This window comes from Lissotriton vulgaris, chromosome 4_1, assembly GCF_964263255.1.
Source record: "Lissotriton vulgaris chromosome 4_1, aLisVul1.2, whole genome shotgun sequence".
Classification (NCBI taxonomy): Eukaryota; Metazoa; Chordata; class Amphibia; order Caudata; family Salamandridae; genus Lissotriton; species Lissotriton vulgaris.
The window spans coordinates 1,601,545,119-1,601,572,113 of NC_141691.1; the positions used below are offsets into that span (position 1 = coordinate 1,601,545,119).

The 26,995-nt window shown below is 47.4% G+C and overlaps 1 protein-coding gene across 5 annotated transcripts in view; it reads left to right on the top strand.

Moving 5' to 3' along the window:
- Positions 1 to 26,995, top strand: part of SULF1 (sulfatase 1) — a 290,367-nt gene that overhangs the window by 87,741 nt on the left and 175,631 nt on the right. The window lies entirely within an intron of this gene.

Sequence of the window (26,995 nt, forward strand, 5' to 3'; positions counted from 1 at the left end):
GCACCTACTAAATCCTTCATCCAGACACTTATACATCCACTCATTCTTCAATATGTAAGACATATTTTAACTTTACAGAAACATACAGTCACTGGATGTTGTCATCAGTGATGTCATCAGTGATGTCATTTGAGATGTCATCAGTGATGTCATCAGTGATGTCACTAACCATGTCATGAATGATGTAATATGTGACATCATCAGCAGTGGATTGCGGGTGCGCGATATATAGTTAGCGCTTATAACTATATATGGAATTTCAATGGTTTTATGCGAGTAAAATAAGGTTTTGTAAATGCAAATCCCTAACTATATATGGCCTAAAACCAATGGTTTTTTCATTGAATATATATATATATATATATATATATATATATATATATATATATATCTCCACAGAACCCTCTCCAGCAAGCAAAGAAGCAGGGGTCACAGCGGGGAATCAGGTAGAAGCATTTATTAAGTTTGCTGGCATAATGCATTTCGGCAGACCTTCTGCCTTCCTCAGACGCCATTAACTTTACTGGTGATTCCTTCACCCATTTAACTAACAGCCTGCCACAGTCTCATTGGCTGCGAGTCGTCACACCCCCACCTGTAGTTACTGCTCACTCCTTGTAATTCGTAGGAACCACAAGTCCCACAATCCATAGTTCAGGTAAGTGCTGCGCTAGAAAATTTCGTAAAGATTTGTCAAACGACGCCAAAGATATAGGCAAGTAAAAAAACACTTTCCCTATGGAAACTAGGTCCTGACGATAACTATCCACTGGATATATATATATATCCTGACGAAGGACTTGAGGTCTGAAACGCGTCTGTTTTTCTTGTCTGAAAGCCGAAATAAAGAACTGTTGTAAACATAACCCCCGTGAGTGCGTTATCGTTTCTGGAGAAAGGGACGATTGGAGCCGATATATATATATATATATATATATATATATATATATATATATTTTTTTTTTATGTAGTCACTGGCATAGCGGTCTGCTGATCTCAGCAGGCACCTTCCCTATGATGGTATCCAATCGAAGGGAGTCACAATTTGCAAACTACCTCTGGAAAAGTAAAGATGCAGGTCAAATTGCTCCCCACTCTGAACGGTAACTTTGTGACCCAATGTAACAGTAAATAGGTTCGTCCGAGAAATCAAAATTGAATCACAAAAAGGCAGTGCAAAATTTGTGACCACCTTTTTTGCATTCGATTCTTAGTACATCTGGCCCTTAGCTACGTATGTGAATGCTAAGCTTTATTCACCCTAAGGGGCTTGCGAGGAAAGCGCTACATCTACCACAAACAACGATATCCATGGGTGTGCTTTCTATATTTGATGACTTTATTAAGGGGAGAGGAGTGGCGCCGCGGCCAGGGTGACTGACTCCGGAATCTGGGGATCATGGTTTGATCCCCGGGGATGGTGGCAGATTAGCCCAGAATCATGTGACTCTGGTCAGTAGCTTGCTTAATCTTCCAGACGGCCCCCAGCGCCTAGAGACCCTAACGGGTGATGGTTCGCGCTTTACAAATGTGAATTTTTATTATCATTGACCCAACGTCAAAATGGTTCTATTGTGGAAACAGAGTGGCATACTTATTGTTCAAGAGCTTTTAGGTATTACTTCACCCCAGTGAAGCTTTTAGAGCGGGAAAATCAACAATTTGTGCTGTCTCTTCCACCCACCAAGGAGGTTTTTTCGGTCAAACACTCTGCGTTTTTCAGGTCTAAAAAGCCCTTGAGTGAACCTGGGCCATATCATGGAATACGAGCGAATCCGGGCATTGGAAAGATTTGTAAGAGCCTGAGCATTAGTAACCAGTGATACTCATTTTATCAACTTCGGAAGAATGAAAAGCTGTTTTGACCTTGCTGGAAGCTCAAACATGCAACCAGCAGATCACGACCACAAGCCTTTAAAGAAAAGGCTAACCCAGCTGAGCTGCTTGACTAGCACCTAGTTTCGATTGATTCTTCAGTTCTGACACCTGCGGCTTTTGCAACATCATATAATTGTGTCAATGTCCTTGAGATCGCAGGACAAAGGGTGCTGCTTTCTTTCTTACTCAAAGGCCTTATTTACATGTCAGAAAACCATACAGAAATATCTACTGACATCAATACTGCATCCTAAATATTGTGCCACTGTGTGTTGATGTTCTATTATTAACCTAAATGGGGATGGTATTTAGGACACAATGTTTGTCTAACGATATCCTGACAGCAACATTCATGTAACACACACGCATTGTCAAAGGGTGTAATGCTAATAATTAAAAAACCTTAAACATGCTACCCATTTATCATTCAGAAATATTGACTTGGGCTGGCACAGAAGGGACATAGTCATACTTGGCATGGTGGGGGTGTTGTAATACTTGGCAGGGAGGAGTCGTTGAAAGAGCAATTAAAGCAAATGGAAATGTGCATCTTTTTTTAAAGAACTAACCTTCTAGAACACACTCGAGCATGCATTACCCCTTGTGGTTATGGCTGGGAGCCTCCATGAGGAGATCTGATCACGAGTGGCCAAGTGAGGCTATGTGTTCCTCTTGGTATTGATAACATTGCTATGATGTTGTGGATCATGCTGCCTAGAACATTCACGAGTTTTAGGGCCACTAAGGGTGGTAATTATGAAAAGCTGTCCTACTGCTACTCTCTTTTTTTTTTCAGTGGCACATCTGTGTTAACTAGCAAGTAGGGATTTCCTTTTCGGGAAGTTGGTCCCCTTTCTATCGTATAAAATATGATTCTTCTATTATCTTCATGATCTGCATCTAAAAGCAGCATGGTTTGCAATTGATCAAAAAGTTAACATTCATGTCCTTAAGTTTTCATTCTCATCATGACTTGTGGTGCATATGACGCACACGATTGGTCGGGGGATTATGTTCAATAGCCTATGCCTAATGGGACAAGAAGTGCATACCCCACAAGTTGGTGGTTTCGCTGAAGTCTTGCAGTGTGCCTTGTGGAAATTATGTCCTTAACTTTTATTTAGTTTTCTATCCTTCATACTTGGGTAGTCTTGAAGGAAGAATCTCCTCCCCCTTCTTCCCTACACTCTGCTGAATTTCCCACTCCTACTGTCACCATCATGGTTCAAAAAGTCTAACTATAATCCACAGAACTTCTTGACCTTTTCTGACCAGCCTGACCTACATGCCTGCCTTAAAGGAAGGAGTGAGACGCATAATCGTTTCACTTCTTTCTGATTGCATGAAAAAGAAACCACTGACCCCACAATGGTATGTAGCGTGTGTGACCGCAGTCGTTTTTAGCAGTATACTGATGGCATGCTGTGCTACTTTGTAGCTTCTCTGGCCTAAATATGACAGAGGTACCTTTTAGTTCTCCTAGAGAAGAACTGGTTTGATGCAACTATTGTGACAACCATACCAGTAAGGCATCCTACGTGCCCTCTTTTAAGTTGTGCACCCACTCCCTCTACCTGTTGTCCTACTTCTCCCTCACCTGACACCGCAGCTTGGTGGCCACTGTGTCAGCAGCCTGGGACCAGGTGTCTGGCGTCTAATGAGGTGGGTCAAACGTATGACTACACGCCTGGCCTTAGTGTGCTTGTCCAAGAAATGTGTGAGCTCTTGGGGAGACTGGGAAAAGGACATGGATTAGGGGCCTTCTATGAGGGTGGGCGAAAGGTACCCACAAGGAAGGATACTGGTTAAGGATGCTCAAGAACAAATGAAAGGACCGCAGTGGGGTTGGAAGGGAAAGCAGAAGAAAACAAAGGGGGTGGTTAGTTCGAGGCGAGAGATAATGTGGTGTGAAAGCAAGATTGTTCGAATTGTCCTGCTGGCAAGTGGGTTGGATTTGGGAATAAAATGTGATTTCACTAAGTCTATTGTGGGCCGGTGCTGTGCACACAAGTTGAGCCCCTGGGACCCGTAACAGCCGATCTGAAGCAGTGACTATCAGACTTCCTAATTGGATGTGCCAGGAACCAACTGTTCTGTCCCATTGATTAATAAATCAAATTTCCATAATTCCTTCAATACATTTTGTTATCTTCATTGAGAATTTAGCTTTCCTGTTAATCTCGGGACTTGATTCAGAAAAACCGTACACAAATCTATTCATCATAGACTTAGGCAAAATATTTTCATCAACATGGATTTTGGAAATTCACTGAATCCTGTAAAAAATGTTTGGAAAGTACGCAAATAATAGATATTCACGTCCTCCCAAGTCTACTGAATTGGATTAGCTGCATGGCGAACAAAGCACATGGATGTGCATGGCAAAAAGTGTAAAACCAGATTTACTTGTATATCCATGGAAAGCTGTTTTTTTCTCCTCCAGTCCATTAACTGCTTCCTTCACAGTTAATAGAAACATTTGTTTTTTAAGTTTATATGTCGATGCCTTCACATTTCCTGTTATGTAAGAGTAAGGCTAGGAGAGTCGTAGTCTTGTTTCTGTGCTCCTAGGTTTACTTTTACATATATTAATCTGGTTCACGTGATTAAACGGTGAAGGGTTTCAGTACAATATTAAGATTATATAGTCCAGTGGTTTACCAGGAAATCCTTCTTTTATTAACCCTACTATGGGCGAGTTCCACATGAACATATAACCAGCCTTTGCTAAACATCCGCACGTTTTTTTCTGACTTGACGCGAATGAGATTGTCTTGTTGCAGTTGCACGCTGCTTCTGTCAGACAGAATTGTTCGCCTTTCTTGTGGGTTGGACACACCACTCTAGTCGCCCCCTCCTTCTTTTCCCATGTGATAGTTTCTCTTGAACTTTCATGAAGTATCCTAAAGAATGCAGTTGGTTCTCGGTGCTTGATGTGCGTGCTTTGCTCCTGTGAATGTCGGTAGATAATTCACTAGACTGCAGCCCGTGTTTTACTGCCTCGTGACAGCAGGCCACTTCGGAACTGATGCAGCTCAAGTGAAACAGGAAGCGAGTGCAGCTCCGAGCGACATAAATAAGGATTTGCGATCCCGCAGAACTCCCAAGCGGTGGATTAATTAATGTCTGTGTCGAATTGGTGGGATGTTCAGCTTACTGAATGTTCCCTGGGGCTGGAAGGTGCTGTTCACCGGCAGCAGAGGTCACGTGCCCCAGAGACTGACTACCGTGAAAGTCACCACAACTCGTCGCGTCGCCTTGGAGTGGGCCACGCTCTTCTTTCTTGCTTTTAGTGCAACTGGCAGACTCCTTCCGGGAAGAGCTGCCCTTTGACCCCGCGGGAGTGTGAAATCTATACCGTCAGTTCGTTCATTTCTCTGATGGAATGTGTGTACGCCTTTGGCTATACAGCATAACGTCTATATCTCTGCTAGGCTCTGTGCACTTTTCAGACTGAACAAGGGAAACATCAGGTGGCTGCCCTGGAACCATGCTGATTACCTGTCAGCACATTTTTCTTGTTCAGAATTCTCGCGGGGCTTTCCAGATGTGGCCCTCTCCTCCTGTGCAGAGAACTCTTCACGTGGCTCACTTGGTGCTCTATTATAAAGTTTGTCCTGCAGTTGTTGGGGGTTCACATTCCGCAGCCCTCGTGTCCATCTTGATGCATGCTGGGACAGCAAAGAAGACGTCTGGAGGGTCTTTTTTCGAGGCCGCCTTAGCTCACCCTCAGGTGCTGTGGCGAGGCATGACGTGCTGCTGTCTGAGCCCGTCCATAAGAACTATATTGCAATCCGTTGTTCTTGTGGGGTTGCTGTGTGTTCAGTGGTCTTTGGAGACTGACACATTTGAAGATGACAAGATGGAGTAACATTTTATTTAGTCAGCTTATTAAGTGGGGTGAAAAGGTGGGGGCCGGAGTGGGTGGGAGTGTCTATAAAGGGGTCGTTGCCAAAGAAGCAGACCTAAAATCCTTTACAAGAGGTGTGAGTTATGTAATTATGGACAAGGCGTAAAACCTGCCTTAGAGACCACTGCTTGACTCAGCCTGGCACAGGAAGCTCCCTGGCCAGCATTATGGTGCCTCTATCTGACTGCATCCAAATCCATCATCCAACGATGAACACCTACACTCGCGAGTCATAAGTCAGACATATTCCTTTCATCGATGTTTGTTAGCACTAATTTTTATTTGATGTCCAATAAATAAAAACTGCCATACTTCCCGTCACAGCACCTTCCTCTCTATTCCCTCATTCTCTGCATTAATCTCTTGTGCCGCGTTTACTCCGAACTCTCATACTGAACTCTCTGGCTCTGCATGTCCCACACTTCTCTTTCTTCTCCACAGCTCCTTCTGCACATACTTCCATTTGTCACCAATTCTTCACCGTCCCCTCTCACACACATCACCGGCACTGCACTTTCTTATCCTTTGTTAGTCCATGTTTAGGCCATTGTATACACACTTTCCCACATAATCATCATTGGAGCTGGCATATATGTAACCATTTCAGTCTGCACCCTACAGAGAGACCAAGGTTTAGATGTGCTCCATCTGTGCCAAGAGCGGTGCCTCGATCTGACCAGAGACCTCACAGTTTCAGAGGAGGAAGGAATGCTCTATGCACTGCTCGAGAGTGCTAAAAATACTAGATTCTTTTGTCTTAAATTAACTATCATTTAGGGTCTATTGGTCCATCAACTCTAGACATGGATGCTTGTTCAGAGCTATTTATTGATGGAGTCCCAAGCTAATGACCATTTTTAACCAGAATTCACCTTTAAATCTTTTTAGCGCAAAATGTCTTGAATGTTTAGGTATAGTGTGTAATTCTGTTAATGGGAATCACTTTCTGAGTCTACAGTTTCAATTTTCGCTTTTCAGTTTGGGACTTGCAGTAATCAGATCTCATATGTTTTGCAGCACCGAGCCTTTCAATAAAACAATAAGGACTTTTTGAAATAGAACTTTTTGTCTCTGTTTTGCTTTTTATTTACCGTGTTGCTATTACCCCGTTGAAAGTTACTTTAGTGGTACGTTTTTGCTACCTTGCAAGGATCATGGATTACTAGGATTTAAACATGCACATTACAGATCGCTGCAGGAAACTTAACTTATTAAACTATCTGATTAGCCATGACATGGACTCGTCGCCGCCTTCAGTTTCTTTTTCAAGCTTCCCCTCCATATTTATCTAAAAATGTGGCACCTTATGTTGTGATTATACTTTTGACGCATTCTCTATGTGGTGTACTTGGAAGATGTATCTATACTGTCTTAGAGAGTGGCATTAAGTGATATCCACTAGAGACTATTGTTGTTGTTTTTTTCTTTAAGGTATCTTCTTTAAAAAAATAAAATATATATATATTCTTGAACGAGAAATGACCTGTTCTCAGTGTCTGGGACTGCTCCATCATAAGTTGTGCTAATGTTAAGCTCACAATCACTTGGAAGTCCTCTCTTGAAAACATGTTTTTGCTTTATTTGTAAAAATCCAGCAAACCCCGATTATTTCCCAATAGTATTCATGGCTTCAATGCCTGGCGTTCCTCATCAGTCTTGGGTACTTACCCTCCTTGCACAGTCCTACCGACCACAAGCCTGTAAAAGCACTTCGTATTTCATGAAGTGCAGCACAGGAAGTCCTTCTTCTTGCCACTGAAGAAGGGGAGAAGATTGAAGCCTGGGAGCAAATATTGGATTCAAATTTTAGTTAAGGTTAGGATAAGTAAATGTTGTTGGTTTAACCAGGTAAACCTCACGATGTAAGGAGTAGGATGAGGAAGGCTGCTGAGGAAGTAGTGTTTTTGTTCCTTTCTACACAGGCCCTCATAGTTGCTCGATACTGGGCTTCTTCGAGGTCTGCCTAACTCTGGCCCTATTAATCCATTCTCTAACTCTACCATGACTGGGAGCTGTGGAAATGGTACCACATAACTAACCGAGGAAAAACTGAAGGCAACCCTCCTGAAAATAAACCATGACACACTTTTCCTTATGATGGTTAACAACGCATCCAGTGTGACTCTAGAATCCGTTTGACAATAACGAATAGGTTAAAGCTAACATAATATGGATAACATTTTATCATATTTATGAAAATAAGAGTACCCCTATAAATTGGATGATTCTGCGAGAACGTGCTCTGAAATATTATGGAGGAGGAACCCGAGTGTCTGTCTCGTTCTCCTTTATGCGGTTGTCTGCGTGGTCTTATGAACACCCTCTCTGCTTTGCCTCCTAGAGCTTCCACACCAGGGTGGATGTGTTTGGCTGTGCAGGCCACCCAGAGATCCCACACCAGGGTGCAGGCATTTGGCTGGACAGGCCACCTAGAGCTCCCACACCAGGGTGCATGCATTTGGCTTAGCAGGCCACCTTTAGCTCCCACACCAGGGTGCATGTATTTGACTTGGCAGGCCACCCAGAGATCCCACACCAGGGTGCATGCATTTGGCTGTGCAGGCCACCCAGAGATCCCACACCAGGGTGCATGCATTTGGCTGGACAGGCCACCTAGAGCTCCCACACCAGGGTGCATGCATTTGGCTGGGCAGGCCACCTTTAGCTCCCACACCAGGGTGCATGTATTTGACTTGGCAGGCCACCCAGAGATCCCACACCAGGGTGCATGCATTTGGCTGTGCAGGCCACCCAGAGATCCCACACCAGGGTGCATGCATTTGGCTTAACAGGCCACCTAGAGCTCCCACACCAGGGTGCATGCATTTGGCTGGGCAGGCCACCTAGAGCTCCCACACCAGGGTGCATGTATTTGGCTTGACAGGCCTCCTAGAGCTCCCACACCTGGGTGCATGCATTTGGCTGGGCAGGCCACCTAGAGCTCCCACACCAGGGTGCATGCATTTGGCTGGGCAGGCCACCTAGAGCTCCCACACCAGGGTGCATGTATATGGCTTGACAGGCCTCCTAGAGCTCCCACACCTGGGTGCAAGCATTTGGCTGGGCAGGCCTCCTAGAGCTCCCACACCAGGCTGCATGCATTTGACTTAGCAGGCCTCCTATAGCTCCCACACCAGGGTGCATGTATTTGACTTGGCAGGCCACCCAGTGGTCCCACACCAGGATGCATGTATTTGGATGGGCAGGCCTCCTAGAGCTCCCACACCTGGGTAAATGTATTTGTCTTGGCAGCCCTCCTAGAGCACCTACCCCAGGGTACATGTATTTGGCTGGGCAGGCCACCTAGAGCTCCCACACCAGGGTGCATGTATTTAGCTTGTCAGGCCTCCTAGAGCTCCCACACCAGGGTGCATGCATTTGACTTAGCAGGCCTCCTATAGCTCCCACACCAGGGTGCATGTATTTGACTTGGCAGGCCACCCAGTGGTCCCACACCAGGATGCATGTATTTGGATGGGCAGGCCTCCTAGAGCTCCCACACCTGGGTAAATGTATTTGTCTTGGCAGCCCTCCTAGAGCACCTACCCCAGGGTACATGTATTTGGCTGGGCAGGCCACCTAGAGCTCCCACACCAGGGTGCATGTATTTAGCTTGTCAGGCCTCCTAGAGCTCCCACACCAGGGTGCATGCATTTGGCTGGGCAGGCCACCTAGAGCTCCCACACCAGGGTGCATGTATATGGCTTGACAGGCCTCCTAGAGCTCCCACACCTGGGTCCATGCATTTGGCTGGGCATGCCTCCTAGAGCTCCCACACCAGGGTGCATGCATTTGGCTTAGCAGGCCTCCTATAGCTCCCACACCTGGGTGCATGCATTTGGCTGGGCAGGCCACCTAGAGCTCCCACACCAGGGTGCATGTATTTGGCTTGACAGGCCTCTTAGAGCTCCCACACCTGGGTGCATGCATTTGGCTGGGCATGCCTCCTAGAGCTCCCACACCAGGGTGCATGCATTTGGCTGGGCAGGCCTCCTAGAGCTCCCACACCAGGGTGCATGCATTTGGCTGGGCAACCCTCCTAGAGCTCCCACACCAGGATACATGTATTTGGCTGGGCAGGCCACCTAGAGCTCCCACACCAGGGTCATGCATTTGGCTGGGCAGGCCTCCTAGAGCTCCCACACCAGGGTGCATGCATTTGGCTAGGCAGGCCACCTAGAGCTCCCACACCAGGGTGCATGCATTTGGCTGGGCAGGCCTCCTAGAGCTCCCACACCTGGGTGCATGCATTTGGCTGGGCAGGCCTCCTAGAGCTCCCACACCTGGGTGCATGTATTTGGCTGGACAGGCCTCCTAGAGCTCCCACACCTGGGTGCATGCATTTGGCTGGGCAGGCCTCCTAGAGCTCCCACACCAGGGTGCATGCATTTGGCTGGGCAGGCCTCCTAGAGCTCCCACACCAGGGTGCATGCATTTGGCTGGGCAGGCCTCCTAGAGCTCCCACACCTGGGTGCATGCATTTGGCTTAGCAGGCCACCCATAGCTCACACACCTGGGTGCAAGCATTTGGCGGGGCAGGCCTCCTAGAGCTCCCACACCTGGGTAAATGTATTTGGCTTGGCAGCCCTCCTAGAGCACCTACCCCAGGGTACATGTATTTGGCTGGGCAGGCCACCTAGAGCTCCCACACCAGGGTGCATGTATTTAGCTTGTCAGGCCTCCTAGAGCTCCCACACCAGGGTGCATGCATTTGGCTGGGCAGGCCACCTAGAGCTCCCACACCAGGGTGCATGTATTTGGCTTGACAGGCCTCCTAGAGCTCCCACACCTGGGTCCATGCATTTGGCTGGGCAGGCCACCTAGAGCTCCCACACCAGGGTGCATGTATTTGGCTTGACAGGCCTCCTAGAGCTCCCACACCTGGGTCCATTCATTTGGCTGGGCATGCCTCCAAGAGCTCCCACACCAGGGTGCATGCATTTGGCTTAGCAGGCCTCCTATAGCTCCCACACCTGGGTGCATGCATTTGGCTGGGCAGGCCACCTAGAGCTCCCACACCAGGGTGCATGTATTTGGCTTGACAGGCGTCCTAGAGCTCCCACACCTGGGTGCATGCATTTGGCTGGGCATGCCTCCTAGAGCTCCCACACCAGGGTGCATGCATTTGGCTGGGCAGGCCTCCTAGAGCTCCCACACCAGGGTGCATGCATTTGGCTGGCCAGGCCTCCTAGAGCTCCCACACCAGGGTGCATGCATTTGGCTAGGCAGGCCACCTAGAGCTCCCACACCAGGGTGCATGCATCTGGCTGGGCAGGCCTCCTAGAGCTCCCACACCTGGGTGCATGCATTTGGCTGGGCAGGCCTCCTAGAGCTCCCACACCTGGGTGCATGCATTTGGCTGGACAGGCCTCCTAGAGCTCCCACACCTGGGTGCATGCATTTGGCTGGGCAGGCCTCCTAGAGCTCCCACACCAGGGTGCATGCATTTGGCTGGGCAGGCCTCCTAGAGCTCCCACACCAGGGTGCATGCATTTGGCTGGGCAGGCCTCCTATAGCTCATACACCTGGGTGCAAGCATTTGGCTGGGCAGGCCTCCTAGAGCTCCCACACCAGGGTGCATGCATTTGGCTGGGCAGGCCTCCTAGAGCTCCCACACCAGGGTGCATGCATTTGGCTGGGCAGGCCTCCTAGAGCTCCCACACCAGGGTGCATGCATTTGGCTGGGCAGGCCTCCTAGAGCTCCCACACCAGGGTACATGTATTTGGCTGGGCAGGCCACCTAGAGCTCCTACACCAGGGTGCATGCATTTGGCTTGGCAGCCCTCCTAGAGCACCTACCCCAGGGTACATGCATTTGGCTAGCAGGCCACCTATAGCTCACACACCTGGGTGCAAGCATTTGGCTGGGCAGGCCTCCTAGAGCTCCCACACCTGGGTGCATGCATTTGGCTTAGCAGGCCACCTATAGCGCACACACCTGTGTGCAAGCATTTGTCTGGGCAGGCCTCCTAGAGCACCTACCCCAGGGTACATGTATTTGGCTGGGCAGGCCACCTAGAGCTCCCACACCAGGGTGCATGCATTTGGCTGGGCAGGCCTCCTAGAGCTCCCACACCTGGGTGCATGCATTTGCCTGGGCAGGCCACCTAGAGCTCCCACACCAGGGTGCATGTATTTGGCTTGACAGGCCTCCTAGAGCTCCCACACCTGGGTGCATGCATTTGGCTGGGCAGGCCTCCTAGAGCTCCCACACCAGGGTGCATGCATTTGGCTGGGCAGGCCACCTAGAGCTCCCACACCAGGGTGCATGTATTTGGCTTGACAGGCCTCCTAGAGCTCCCACACCAGGGTGCATGTATTTGGCTGGGCAGGCCTCCTAGAGCTCCCACACCAGGGTGCATGCATTTGGCTGGGCAGGCCTCCTAGAGCTCCCACACCTGGGTGCATGCATTTGGCTGGGCAGGCCTCCTAGAGCTCCCACACCAGGGTGCATGCATTTGGCTGGGCAGGCCTCCTAGAGCTCCCACACCTGGGTGCATGCATTTGGCTGGGCAGGCCTCCTAGAGCTCCCACACCAGGGTGCATGCATTTGGCTTGACAGGCCTCCTAGAGCTCCCACACCTGGGTGCATGCATTTGGCTGGGCAGGCCTCCTAGAGCTCCCAAACCTGTGTGCATGCATTTGGCGTAGCAGGCAACCTGTAGCCCACACACCTGGGTGCATGAATTTGGCTGGGCAGGCTTCCTAGAGCTCCCACACCTGGTTGCATGCATTTGGCTTAGCAGGCCACCTATAGCTCACACACCTGGGTGCATGCATTTGTCTGGGCAGGCCTCCTAGAGCTCCCACACCAGGGTGCATGCATTTGGCTAGGCAGGATAACCTAAAGCTCACACACCAGGGTGCATGCATTTGGCTGGGCAGGCCTCCTAGAGCTCCCACACCTGGGAGCATGCATTTGGCTGGGCAGGCCTCCTAGAGCTCCCACACCTGGGTGCATGCATTTGGCTGGGCAGGCCTCCTAGAGCTCCCACACCAGGGTGCATGCATTTGGCTGGGCAGGCCTCCTAGAGCTCCCACACCAGGGTGCATGCTTTTGGCTGGGCAGGCCTCCTAGAGCTCCCACACCAGGGTGCATGCATTTGGCTTAGCAGGCCTCCTAGAGCTCCCACACCAGGGTGCATTCATTTGACTTAGCAGGCGTCCTAGAGCTCCCACACCAGGGGGCATGTATTTGGCTGGACAGGCCTCCTAGAGCTCCCACGCTTGGGTGCATGCATTTGGCTGGGCAGGCCTCCTAGAGCTCCCACACCAGGGTGCATGCATTTGGCTGGGCAGGCCTCCTAGAGCTCCCACACCAGGGTACATGTATTTGGCTGGGCAGGCCACCTAGAGCTCCTACACCAGGGTGCATGCATTTGGCTTGGCAGCCCTCCTAGAGCACCTACCCCAGGGTACATGTATTTGGCTGGGCAGGCCACCTAGAGCTCCCACACCAGGGTGCATGTATTTAGCTTGACAGGCCTCCTAGAGCTCCCACACCTGGGTGCATGCATTTGGCTGGGCAGGCCACCTAGAGCTCCCACACCAGGGTGGATGTGTTTGCCTGTGCAGGCCTCCTAGAGCTCCCACACCTGGGTGCATGCATTTGGCTGGGCATGCCTCCTAGAGCTCCCACACCAGGGTGCATGCATTTGGCTTAGCAGGCCTCCTAGAGCTCCCACACCTGGGTGCATGCATTTGGCTGGACAGGCCTCCTAGAGCCCCCACACCAGGGGGCATGTATTTGGCTGGACAGGCCTCCTAGAGCTCCCACGCCTGGGTGCATGCATTTGGCTTAGCAGGCCACCTATAGCTCACACACCTGGGTGCAAGCATTTGGCTGGGCAGGCCTCCTAGAGCTCCCACACCTGAGTGCAAGCATTTGGCTGGGCAGGCCTCCTAGAGCTCCCACACCTGGGTGCATGCATTTGGCTGGGCAGGCCACCTATAGCTCACACACCTGGGTGCAAGCATTTGGCTGGGCAGGCCTCCTAGAGCTCCCACACCTGAGTGCAAGCATTTGGCTGGGCAGGCCTCCTAGAGCTCCCACACCTGGGTGCATGCATTTGGCTGGGCAGGCCTCCTAGAGCTCCCACACCAGGGTGCATGCATTTGGCTAGGCAGCCCTCCTAGAGCACCTACCCCAGGGTACATGTATTTGGCTGGGCAGGCCACCTAGAGCTCACACACCTGGGTGCAAGCATTTGGCTGGGCAGGCCTTCTAGAGCTCCCACACCAGGGTGCATGCATTTGGCTAGGCAGGCCACCTATAGCTCACACACCAGGGTGCATGCATTTGGCTGGGCAGGCCACCTATAGCTCACACACCAGGGTGCATGCATTTGGCTAGGCAGGCCACCTATAGCTCACACACCAGGGTGTGTGCGTTTGGCTAGGCAGGCCTCCTAGAGCTCCCACACCTGAGTGCAAGCATTTGGCTAGGCAGGCCACCTATAGCTCACACACCAGGGTGCATGCATTTGGCTGGGCAGGCCACCTAGAGCTCACACACCAGGGTGCATGCATTTGGCTAGGCAGGCCACCTATAGCTCACACACCAGGGTGCATGCATTTGGCTAGGCAGGCCACCTATAGCTCACACACCAGGGTGTGTGCGTTTGGCTAGGCTGGCCTCCTAGGCCTCCCACACCAGGGTGCATCCATTTTGCTGGGCAGGGCACCTAGAAATGGGTAGAAGTCGTGAGGGTATGATGTGTAAAATGACAACTAGATGGACAGCATTTGCCTCTTGCTGAAGTCTATCTCGTGTGCTAGAAACACGCACAGCTATTACATGACTTGAAAAACCTTTAAAGTAATGTAAGTAACGTTTTAAAAATATGATTGCTAGTTCAATTTCAAGAAACACAAGCCATGCATAAATTAAAAATAGTACATATACATCCCTCCTGTCTTTAGATGGGTATGACCCTGCGGCCAGGGAGACATCCGAGTGACTCCAGGAAGGTCCACTCCCCAGAGTGCTCAATCCTTAATTTTCTCAGTCCCGGGCCTTCTTGCTCCACATTTCACTGCACATTTTCGTAATGCTGCCCATCGACCTAGTCTGACTTCAAAGGCACAACAGCAACACGTTTCAGCTCAACATACGAGCCAGGGTGGTGTGGGCTACAGGTGGGAGCTGGTCAACAGCCAGGGCCAGTTGCGGATAAGATCTGGAGGTGCCGTTGACTGATTTATTAGCCCTTTCCTTCAGGGCCTGTGATGTGATTTAAATCTCAAATGAAATGCTTTCAATGTTCCCACACAGCAGTGCTCTTACTTGCCTCTCAGTTCGAATCCTCCATCAAGCACTCCATCTTATGATCCGATCTTTTCTCTCCCCCATTTCCGTGGCAGTTTATCACTGGAATAGCCTTGCAGGTGGCAGGTGCCATACCTGAGATGCCAGGAGGCTGGTCAGGACCCGCGTGAGCCTTCAAGGCTGGCGGGGTGGGGGGGGAGGGGGAGGGGGGTATGGAGTCGTTCATCGGATGAGAGTGTGGCTCTGTTCTGTCTCAAGCCGGAGGCCCACAACTCTCTCCGTTTTGCACTGTGCAATCCTGTCACGTGACGGCACAATACCATATGATTTACCAGGAGTTTATTGACACCGTCACCAGGGTAGGAAGCAGAGAGGTAAATATGTTTTGGAATCCATAATATGTTGGGGAATGCAAAGCCGTCCGGCTCCCACTAGCCTCTTTTGAATCTTGAGTGCAGGATTAAAACAAGCCCAAACACGTAGCATGTAATGTTTAGACTAATGCCAGATTTGTGCAGTGAGGTTTTAAATCCTTATAGTAAGAATTAACCCCTTGTTGACTTTTAGCGGCTATTCTTTCTTAATTTATGGTCGCTTTGCTGGAACACCAGCCAACTTAAAAAATAAGAGAACCATTGCCTCCTTTCCCCAACTATCACTCTCTGGACGAGCCCTTACCAATGTCTTAAGAAAAAAAAACAGGTCTGATTTACAAACAAATAGGAAACTTTACATCATAAATTTACCCAGATTTGCTCAATTTAAAACACCCACAAACCCACTAATTAGGCCTTGGAGATACATCCATGTGCCTATTCCCCCACACTTACTCTTGTGGATTGTTCGTAGTGCATATATGTTGGGGTGTAGGTATTGACGCAAATAATTTTTGTTACTTTTACTTATTTCTCTTTTTTTTCCCAGTAGAAAGCGTTTTTTTCTAAGTAGCGAAAAATTTTCGTTTAGACACCATGAAAAAAACATTGGCAAAGCCAATAAGTCTCACCTATATGAGAGCTATTGGCTTTGGCAATGTGTTTTAGCCATGTTGTACACAAGTGTGACTGCTTTTCAGCATGGCTAAAAGTGAGTGGGGTGTAGTGGGGGGGGGGGGGTAAGGTGGAGTGGAGTTGTTTGGGCTGGAGTGTAGTGGGGTAGATTGGAGTGTAGTAGGTTGGGGTGAGATTGATTGGAGTGGGGTGGATTAGGGTACAGTGGAGTGGGACCGATTAGGGTTTAGTGAAGTAGATTGGGGTAGATTAGTGTAGAGTGACATGGGGTGGGGTGAATTGGGGTAGAGTAGATTGGGGGGAGTGGAGTTGTGTAGATTGGGGTGGAGTGGAATAGATTGGAGTGGGATAGAGTGGGGGAGATTGATTAGACTGGTGTTTATTGGGGTGGGGTGGAGTTGGTGGTGTAGATTGGAGTGTGGTAGAGTAGAGTGGAGCAGATTGGGATAGAGTGGAGTGATGTAGATTAGGTTGGACTGATTTGCATATGGCCATGTCTGAACTGGGGTGGCGGAGTGAGCTAAAGAATGATGATAGATTAAACCCAGATCAGTTGACTGGGGTGAGTGTTTGATTTGCTCAAGCGCCTCGTCCATCTTCCCCCGTGGTATCACTTTGTTCGCCCTGAGTTGGCAGGGTATGCGCAGACGTGGATCCCTTGCTCACTCTGCCACTGGATTCAAGATAGCCTGGCTGATGAGGGTTATGAACCCGAAACCGGTCCCAGGATGCTTGTTTCCGGTCCAGGGAAGACCTGGCTTGGCAGTTCGGGCTGGACTGTTCCCATGAGGCACAGGGTCAGACTGATTTGCATATTGCCATGTCTGAACTGGGGTGGTGGAGTGAGCTAAAGAATGATGATGGATTAAACCCAGATCAGTTGACTGGGGGTGAGTGTTTGATTTGCTCAAGTGCTCCGTCTATCATCCCCTTTGGTATCGCTTGGTTGTTGAAGGCAGGCTCAACCCGGGCAGTCGTTACACACCTTTGAACTATATCTTTCTCTCTCTCGCTCCCTTTCATAAGGGCTGTTCCTGACAGTGCAGTTTCCAGCCTATACTCCAGAGTTTTATAACAGGATATTCAGGCTATGATGCCTATGTTTCAGCCTCTATCCTGGATTTTGGTGAGACTGACTCTGGACATGGCTGAAAAGTCAGAGCATTTCTCAGATGGTGCTGCATCTGGTGGGATCTCTGAATGCCAGAGTGGATGATGTCAGCCGAAGATGTCTATCGGATTAGGATTTGCATCTCCACCCCAAGGTGACGCAAGTGTCTTTCAGCAGTGGGGAGAGCCTTAATTAGATCAGTTTGCCACCGCCGACAAAGTAAAATGTCAGCATTCTGTGCGCTGGAGCTTCCAAGGTTACTCTCACTCGGAGAAGATTTGCGTCTTGAGTGGAGCTCTGGCATGTACACCTGTCTGACAATACCACTTCTGCCCAGAGGATCAAGAACAAACAAGCTCAAGTCTTTCTTGTGGCTCCGGTTTGGGCACGGAAAGTCTGGTAACCCGAGCTGTTGAGCATGACCTTCGATCCTCTAGTTAGGCTACCTCTTTGGGAGGATCTTATGTCGCAACAATAGGGCACAGTTCTGCACCTGAACCTGCACACCCTCCCTCCACCTTCGGTCCTCCACTATGGCTACCTCTTGGGGAGGATCAGGAGTGTCTGCAAACTGCAAGCGCTCTGTGCACCCTCCTTATACTACTTTTACTTAGACAAGGTGATTCTCCAAACTCATTCCTCCTTCCTTCCAAAGGTTGTGACTTCATTTCGTGTAGGCCATGCTTACTTTCTTTTCTCCACCTGATCCCTCCAAAGAAGAGGAGTGACTCCAAAGCTTAGAACCCAAAATGCGCATTGTCGTTCAACCTTGAATGCACAAAAGAGTTCTGGGTGGACAATCAACTCTTCATGGGCTATGTGGGAGCAAAAAAAGGGAAAGCTGTACAGGAGAGAACCATCTCACAATGGATTGTTCTGTGCATTAATATTAGGGCTCCCGGTTTTATGATATTTATTTTTTTGTCATTTCCGTCTGTATTTATCGATATTTATTTTTTGTCAACTTTATCTGTATTTATCCATATTTATTATGGGTTTGGGAAAAAAATAAAGCTGAAACTGGTATATTTCCGCATTTATTTACCCAATAAATATGCAGTCATGCTTGAATGCCTGCCACGTTTCAGTCATATGAACACCCGTAGAAGATAAATCAATGCACTTATATGAAAATATGTACATTTCAGTATCAGCCTTGGGCATAGCTACTGCTGTTGAAGCTTCTTTACAAAAATTCCTTTTTTTAACTCCCTTACCTATCAACCCACACATGTATTGGCCTGGCAGTCATGGCAAATTGTATTTAGAATCACTCAAAGTATCCGATTTCCATTTGTATCCATATTTAAAATTAAATACAGACAAGAAAATAAATGGTTTTGTGTCTGTATTTATCTGTAAAATTCAGTAAAAACGGAAAACAGGGAGCCTTAATTAATATCTGCTCAGCATTGGTCAAGAAACAGCCCCCAGAGGGCTTGCTGGCTCACCAAGAGCCAAGGCAGCGACCGCTGATTTAGCGCTCCGTGTTTGTCTCCTGGATATCTGCTAGGCAGCGCCGTGGGCATCACTGCAAATGTTCACAAACATTACTGCTGGACAGTCAGGTCCATCGTGACGGGTGCTTTGCCCCTGCAGGACTTTTTAGTTTATTTGGGTTCCCAGACCCACCCCGGGTAGGTATTACTTGGGTATCTATTCATAGGTAAGGAATCTGTGGCTAAAAGTCTCAATCAGATGAAGAAGTTACTTACCTTTGGTGATGCCTTATCTGGTAGAGACTCTAGCCACAGAGTCCTTCCCTACTCTCCCATCCTCCCTGCTCAGAACCAGTTTAGGTGTAAGGGACAGACTTTTCATGGCCTTAGTCTTTACACACCAGTGGTCAGCTTTGATTGCGGCTCGGTGCACCTGCTGTGGAAAGTTGTGTAAGTAACTGTCATAAGCAGCCGATGTGGAGCCTATATAGGTACCGTGTGTTGAGCAGATGACACTGAGCAGAACAACGTCATCTACCGGTGCACAGGGGTACTGCTTGACGGAGCGGCTCCGTCATGAGCACACAAAGGGGTTAAAGAGCGTTAGATCACAATACAGTATCAATTCAATAACCAGCTACCTACCGTTCCTGGCACTCGTTGATTTTATGCATGCCTTTGACCCTGTACAGCTCTCTGCTTTTTGGCTCGGTTCGCTCTATACTTATAGCATATACGTATATGTGCCACTAAAAAAGAATCTTCTTGATAACTGCATAATAATATTTCTCTCTAATCTATAAGCAACTTCTACAAAAATGTTGGCACCTCCGGCTTAAAAGGCCCATATTTCGCTATTCATTTACAATGGGGGTAATTGTGTGGGGGTGCAAAAGTAGATCCACCTTTTCCACAATTGTGCCTTCATTGTTATGGATCATTTGTGTCTAGTAACTGAAACTTTCTCATGCCTACCCATAAACCCTTAATGAACACCTACACATAAGTAGTACACTACAAATGCCCCTCCCATAATTCGACATATCTTCTCTCTATTAAGCAATATGAGCTATGGCTGAAAATACCTTGGGCAGACTGAACCAATCATAATAGCCCAGAGCCACCTCGATACCGGTCATTGCGAATGCCAAATCCACATGATAGTATCAAGATTTTGAAAATGTTGTAAGGGTCCACAGTATTAGATAGTAGGTATTTGTTATAAAAATACTGATAAGAGAACAACATTGAAAAAGGAATGGTTCTAACCCCGTTAGTAGGCCCACAGAGCAGACCGAGGCTACTGGCCCCTACAGTGGTGATTGAGGTCATTTGTCACTGGTGTCCTACTGTGGCTGGGCAAACTGGACCATGGTTACCCTTTCTGCAATTGACTCTCAGGGTAATGAACGTGACATGTGAAAGACTTCTCAGGGAAGTAGCATGGGCAGGGGGGCAAAGATTCAGAGCTCAATAGTCAACCAACATACCCAATAAATGACTGTCCAGGCAGTGCTTGTCTTTTTAGAAAAGTAAGTACTTGTAATATCACAGCAGTATATCATTCTGCAAAATTCCATAGGTAGCAGGCTTAAGGTTTAATGGTCTCACCCCTATGCTTATACTGAAAATGTTGCACCAGCCCCTGTGCTTTTCTCCCCGCTCCCCATGTGTCGAGGGTAGTCCTCTCCTGTAGGGTGAGTTTATACAAATGTAGGCAGAGGGGCAAGCTTCAGAAGTGTGGGCCCTTGAGAAAACTGGTTGATCAAGTTATTTATCCCAAAAGAGGTTTACTGATGAGGACAAATCCTTATCCTGGTTTGGCTTTGTTCACGTTAAGCCTCTTCTGGACATAGTGTCAAGCTATTACTTTTCTCAGTGGAGGACTCATCCTGGTGAGCCCTGGCTCGCCTGCGCATCTGCGTACACCAGTCATTGTCTTTGGTGTCTCTTAATCTGCAGCATTGGCCCTGCTGCTGTCGTGCTCTCTCTGACCTCTTCAGACTTCAGCGTGGTAGGCGAACTGTTGAGGGCTGGACTTTTGAAGATGTAACCTCCGTTCTGGGCATCCCTGGCAGGTGCCACCTCTGTGCTGGGGCAGACTTCTCATTTAAGGGACTACTGGTCCCTTGTACTAGCATCACACACTGGCAACAACAGGAGAAGTGCTGTTTGGCACAGGGTTATGACGAAGTACTTTTTTATGCACTTCGCCACTATAATCTCGCTCAGTGAGACCTCTTGCAGCACAGGTCGATCCCGGTCGATGCTCCCACTGGATAGTCCGTTTCTTCTGGGTCTCACACGGACCCAGGGGCACAGCTATGTTCATCCTCCTGTTCATCCTCCTGCAAAGCCACACGTTTTCCAGCAAGCTGCTGACGAATGATGGTCACCTACCTTAATTGGATTGGGGTGACTGGCAGATTGATCTCATAACATGGTGGCCAGTAGGCTGGCAGAGCACAAGTTTGTGATGGCAGAGGCTTAGCAAGTATAAACACAGTTTTCCCTGACTGCAAATAGCGCAGCAGAGTGGTGAGTTTGGTGGTGCAGGCGCACTATCAAACTATAATTGACCCTCTAACTCTAAAGCCCCTGTGCTTTTCTCCCCGCTCCCCATGTGTCGAGGGTAGTCCTCTCCTGTAAGGTGAGTTTATACAAATGTAGGCAGAGGGGCAAGCTTCAGAAGTGTGGGCCCTTGAGAAAACTGGTTGATCAAGTTATTTATCCCAAAAGAGGTTTACTGATGAGGACAAATCCTTATCCTGGTTTGGCTTTGTTCACGTTAAGCCTCTTCTGGACATAGTGTCAAGCTATTACTTTTCTCAGTGGAGGACTCATCCTGGTGAGCCCTGGCTCGCCTGCGCATCTGCGTACACCAGTCATTGTCTTTGGTGTCTCTTAATCTGCAGCATTGGCCCTGCTTCTGTCGTGCTCTCTCTGACCTCTTCAGACTTCAGCTTGGTAGGCGAACTGTTGAGGGCTGGACTTTTGAAGATGTAACCTCCGTTCTGGGCATCCCTGGCAGGTGCCACCTCTGTGCTGGGGCAGACTTCTCATTTAAGGGACTACTGGTCCCTTGTACTAGCATCACACACTGGCAACAACAGGAGAAGTGCTGTTTGGCACAGGGTTATGACGAAGTACTTTTTTATGCACTTCGCCACTATAATCTCGCTCAGTGAGACCTCTTGCAGCACAGGTCGATCCCGGTCGATGCTCCCACTGGATAGTCCGTTTCTTCTGGGTCTCACACGGACCCAGGGGCACAGCTATGTTCATCCTCCTGCAAAGCCACACGTTTTCCAGCAAGCTGCTGACTTCATGTGAAGCCCCCTCAACTCTAGGAGACTGGCTGTCATGCATACACCAGCCCTGTTCTCAAAGAACCTCATGGTGATCTCTACAGAGTACTCTCTTTTGTGGGTTAAGAAGAACTTGAGACTGGAGCAAAGTGGGGTGGATTGCGTTCCGCCTTAGTACTTATTTTTGATACAGGGGTTGTTGTCCACCGGCTAACGTCTTGGAACAGGTTTGAGGTGGTTCTGTTTAATTAACAAAAATGAGAACAGTTCAATTTCAAATATGATTTTGTGGCTGCAGCAAACACAAATCCTTTGTGCAAGGTTATGGCTCTCACAGCAAGTAGTGATGCTGCTGACTCCAAGCAAGACTATCTAAAGCAGGGATAAAATGAAGTACAAAGATTCTCTATCTAGCAGTCATCAGAGCAATTTGGGGCAGCCTAAGAATTTCCCCACCTTTAACAATGGAATCTGTTTACTCACCCTGCTCCCTCCCTTCTACAAATGGTAGTGCTCAGTAAAGTATTCCGCAATCCCTTGCTAAAAATTGTGAATAGTATTTCTAGGCATTTCCCCATCTCCATCCTCCCTCATTTTTGTGTCTGGCCCCCACATAATGCCTTTAGGAGTACGGATAAGGCACTTCCACTGTCCTGGAGGAAGCAGTGTCCGTCTTTCATTTTGTACTGGGCTAAACCAGGGGCAACCCAAAATGGATACCACTGGTCCCAGCAAACGTATTCCCATTCCACACAGTCTCATTGTCATGATTGTGCCACGCACACACGGTATATATGCACTTGACACGCACACTGGATGTCTGAACAGGGGTCTGTGTGCTACCCTTATGTGAAACTTGTAATTGAGTGGGGCCAGTTAGCCACACTCCTTCATGATGCAGAAAAAAAAGTCTAGTCATGACTATTGATTTTCAAGAATGGTGTGCTGCCACAACTGCTTGAGATAAAAAAAAACTGAGGACATGAATAGTAGTCCCATGTCACTGAAAAGAGCACGCTTAGTGTGCCCCTCCAGGCCTCACAGCCATTTCTGGACCTTGGCAGTATCAGGGACTGGTCTGGGGTCCTGTGCACATGCTAGATTAGCGTGATCGCTGAGCTGGTGAAAAACTGCTTTTGGGTCATTTCAGAGGTTAGAAGCCCACATAAAATAGAGGGGACATTCCTGCCCCAACAATATGTAAAGAGGAAAAACTCGATAACCTCAAAAGAACTGTGTTTTTTTTTTTTTATTTTGTGGGGTGCTGCAAGTCCCTTCTCCGTTACTTCAGTGTTTTAACTAGTAATTTTAAAAAATTTAGTCGGATCCGAGTAAGCCTCAGAAAGTAACCCTGCCTTCACGAAGTCTTTGCTACCCCACCACTGTTAAACCATATATGTTTCCCAATGTTGTCAATTAAAAATACACTATAGGCAGCAATAGACCTTAATATCTATGCAGTTTTCTTAAATATTCATTTCATAGTACACCAGGTGCATGGTTTTTAAAAGGAAGAATAACGCAAATTTGTTTTTCCTCAAACCCCGATTATATTAGGACTGGGCTGTTGCAAAGAATGTTTTGGTTGGCTTGCAGTTAGGAATTTATTTAGACATCTCGAGTGCTAATTGAATTGCAGATGATAATGTAGGATGGAGGGGTAAATCACTCCCACACACAAAATGGGGATGATAAATCCTAGTTTGTTTTAAGTGCTGAGCTGGCAGGTTTGCAGGTGCACCTCTAACCTTTCACTGCAGTCCTCCCTCTTGTGCAACTCGCCTGTATGTGACTAATGGCTGCCCCTCTACAAGACCGATTGTGCTCTGTGTGTGTTCCTCACGCGGTTTCTTAGTAAATTACAGCAGGCGCGTTTCTGACACTTCCCTCCCTTATCTTTAATGGTCAGGGGCGTGTTTACTTACTAGAGAGGCCCGAAGGTGCTGAAAGCACCCTTTCTTAGAGCGACTGTAAATTATTCCCACGGATACTCCAGGCTTTGCCAACTACTATCCTTGGACCCACACTGTCCTTTCCTACCTACGCTATCCTCTTTCGAAATCAAGTTATTCTGACTGACCGCTATCCTCTTTCTTCTGTCCTCTCTCCAGCGTCTTCTCTTGAGTGCAGTTGTCCACCTTTTTTATTCATTATATTTTTTTAGCCCGCACATAGGATTCAGTCTATGGTCCCATGAATGCATCAGACAAAAAATCATAAGAAGTTCGTCAATATGTCTTCACAATAAAATAAGTGGTGTCATGATAATCTCAATTCTTCACATATTATTCGAGAGTTTCAATCTGTAGGCACTAAAATAGGGAATAGCCTTCAAGGAGACCTATATATTAAAATTTTGGGAGTAAGCATAGCAGGCATAATACGAAGGTAGGCTGATAAAGCACTTAACACACACTGAAAGAATGCTTTCTTGTGGCCCTCAAGATTAATTTGGTGCCTCCACTTTTTGGTACTTTATTGTTGTTGTCTTAACTCCCCAGGCCTGCCTTTGGCTGGCTGCTATCGTTGCACCCTAGAACAGATAGTCCCTTTTTTGCATCATACAAGCTCCCCATGTCTTCCATTCCTTTGAATTCAAATTTGACTAGTCTATATCCGTGTGAGCAGTGATTAATTTCAAACTGTTCTGTATCTTTTCCTCACTTTCACGTTGATTTTAATAGGAAAACTATGAGAGACAGCTATGATTATCAGTAGAGATGGTAGTATACTATCTCATCAGTTTATCCTTTTTAAACACTTTTCCTGCACAGTATCATTTGCACTGCACTTTAGAGATTACCTCAAATCACCCATTTTCTAGAAACACATCCTATTTATTTTTTCTTCTGTAAAGAATCGCACAGAAGGATACAGCTCTCTGTCTGCTCTCTCTGAGACAGGAGAGGACTGTCTGGGACCCCAGATGATGACACTGGGCACATGGTTGTGTATTGTACCAACTATCCTGAGGCGATCTTGAGTTTTGTCTCTACATTGCTTTTGCTTTCTTTTCTAAACGTACACTCAACAACATAGAGAGTTGTGATAGCCTTTACATTGGTCTCTAGAGGTATATGTTTAACCCCTTCGATGCTGATGACGAGCTCAGCTCGTCATCAGCCACGGTGGTCGTGTGCTGATGACGAGCTGAGCTCGTCATGTAACGCGGCTTTTGGAAAAAAGCTGCGTAGCGCAAAAATAACCCCTGCACGCATGTGGTTAAAAACCCTGTATATTGATTTAGTCCTTTGGATTCTATTTGTTTTTGAATATTACAGTAAGGGGGATTGAATCCATTTAGGACTTAAAACTTCCCTCGGACCCTCGTTTATTAAACTTACTCTATATCCAGCAATAAGACTAGGTTCCCCCCTGAAGAATTCAGGCCGAATATTGGAGGGTAACCGTTTATCACCTAAAATCCCTTTAAATTTCTCATCCCATAATTATCAATACACAATAGTTTTCAGAGATCCCAAATCCGAAACTGTCTCTACAGTGATACCCCCCAAGGTATTAGAACATAAAGGTTTGGACCTCTCATTCTCCTCTCATGTTAAAATACTTGTATCAGGACAGAAAACACAATTTTCCTTGTCATCGGGTTCACTATCAGATGCGGAATTATCAGCTAGATTCATCATTGTCCCGTTTTGCGAGTCCTTAATAGCGATTATTAAGGAATCGCTATTAAGGACTTTCAAAACGGGATTCATGTACGAATTGCTAAATAAATTGCGATTCCTACACATTCCTTATTTGCGATTAGCAAATTGCTAATCGCAAATAAGGAATAACTCCCCATTCATTCCTATGGGCCCAAAGGCCCATAGGAATGAATGGGGAGTTATTCCTTATTTGCGATTAGCAATTTGCTAATCGCAAATAACGATGCGATTTCAAGGGTGCCAGGGGTGTCCAAAGGACACCCTGTAGCACCCATGAAATGTAAATTTAGACTTATGTTGCACACACATGACCAAAGGACGTGTGTGTGTAACATACAACTGGGAAAAATGCACAAAAGTGCATTTTCCTCAGTTTTCTCTATTTACCACGAAGTCAGACTTCGCGGTAAATAGCGGCAAAAAATAGCGAAATCGCAATTTTTTTAATGGTTCATGAATAGCATTCAAGGAACTGCCGAATTCTGCTATTTGCACCGTTTGCGCCCGCAAAAATGCTTGATGAATCTAGCAGTTGGTCCAGTAAGAGTTTTTACTGATGAATCTGCACTTTTTCCCTTCCTGCAGCAAACTTTTGCATAATAACCAACTATGCCCCAAAAGGAACATTTTATTTTCCGTGCTTTGCAGCGTATGTCTTTAGCAAAATGTTTTTTACTGCCACACCTATAGCATGCACCACAGTTTCCTTGTTTGCTTTTCTCCAAAATATTGTCTTTATTTGTGTGTTTGTTTTTTTTACTTTTTTTCTTCTTGGTATCCGACGAGTCAATCTTGCAAACATTTTCTTCCTTTTTTTTCGTAATACAACCAGCTGCTGTCGCACATCTCTTTGATAATTCTGCCTTCTTAGTTATGGCTATGGCCTCCTTGAGATTCAACTCCCCATATGCCTGCAACCGCTCCTTGAACATTAGAATCGTGTGTGTGCATGACAATCTGGTCTCTTACTAACTCATCATTTAGATTGACAAATCTGCACGATATTGCTAGTTTCCTTTAATTCTCCAACATAATCTTCAAGTGTCTCTTCTGCTTTTTTACTGCTTCTGTCGAAAAAAATTGAACTGATCAATGGTTATGCACACAAGTGGTGAAAAATGAATGTCTAAATCCTTCATGGCGTTCTTAAATTCATCACTTTCTGCAGAAGTGCGCAACCTTTTTTTCCATTCTGGACCCAAGGTGTGTAATAATAATCTTTTTTTTCCTACTAGGAGACAATTCTTGTCCAATATCATCTTCAATGGTAACAATGTAATTTAAAAAAGACACCTTCCATTGAGGCCATTTCATTGTGGGCTCTCCTGTGCCAGGTAAAAATGCTTGTGGAGGAGTAACCCCAATGATTGTGCGCACATGTTCACCCCTTATAAGTACAG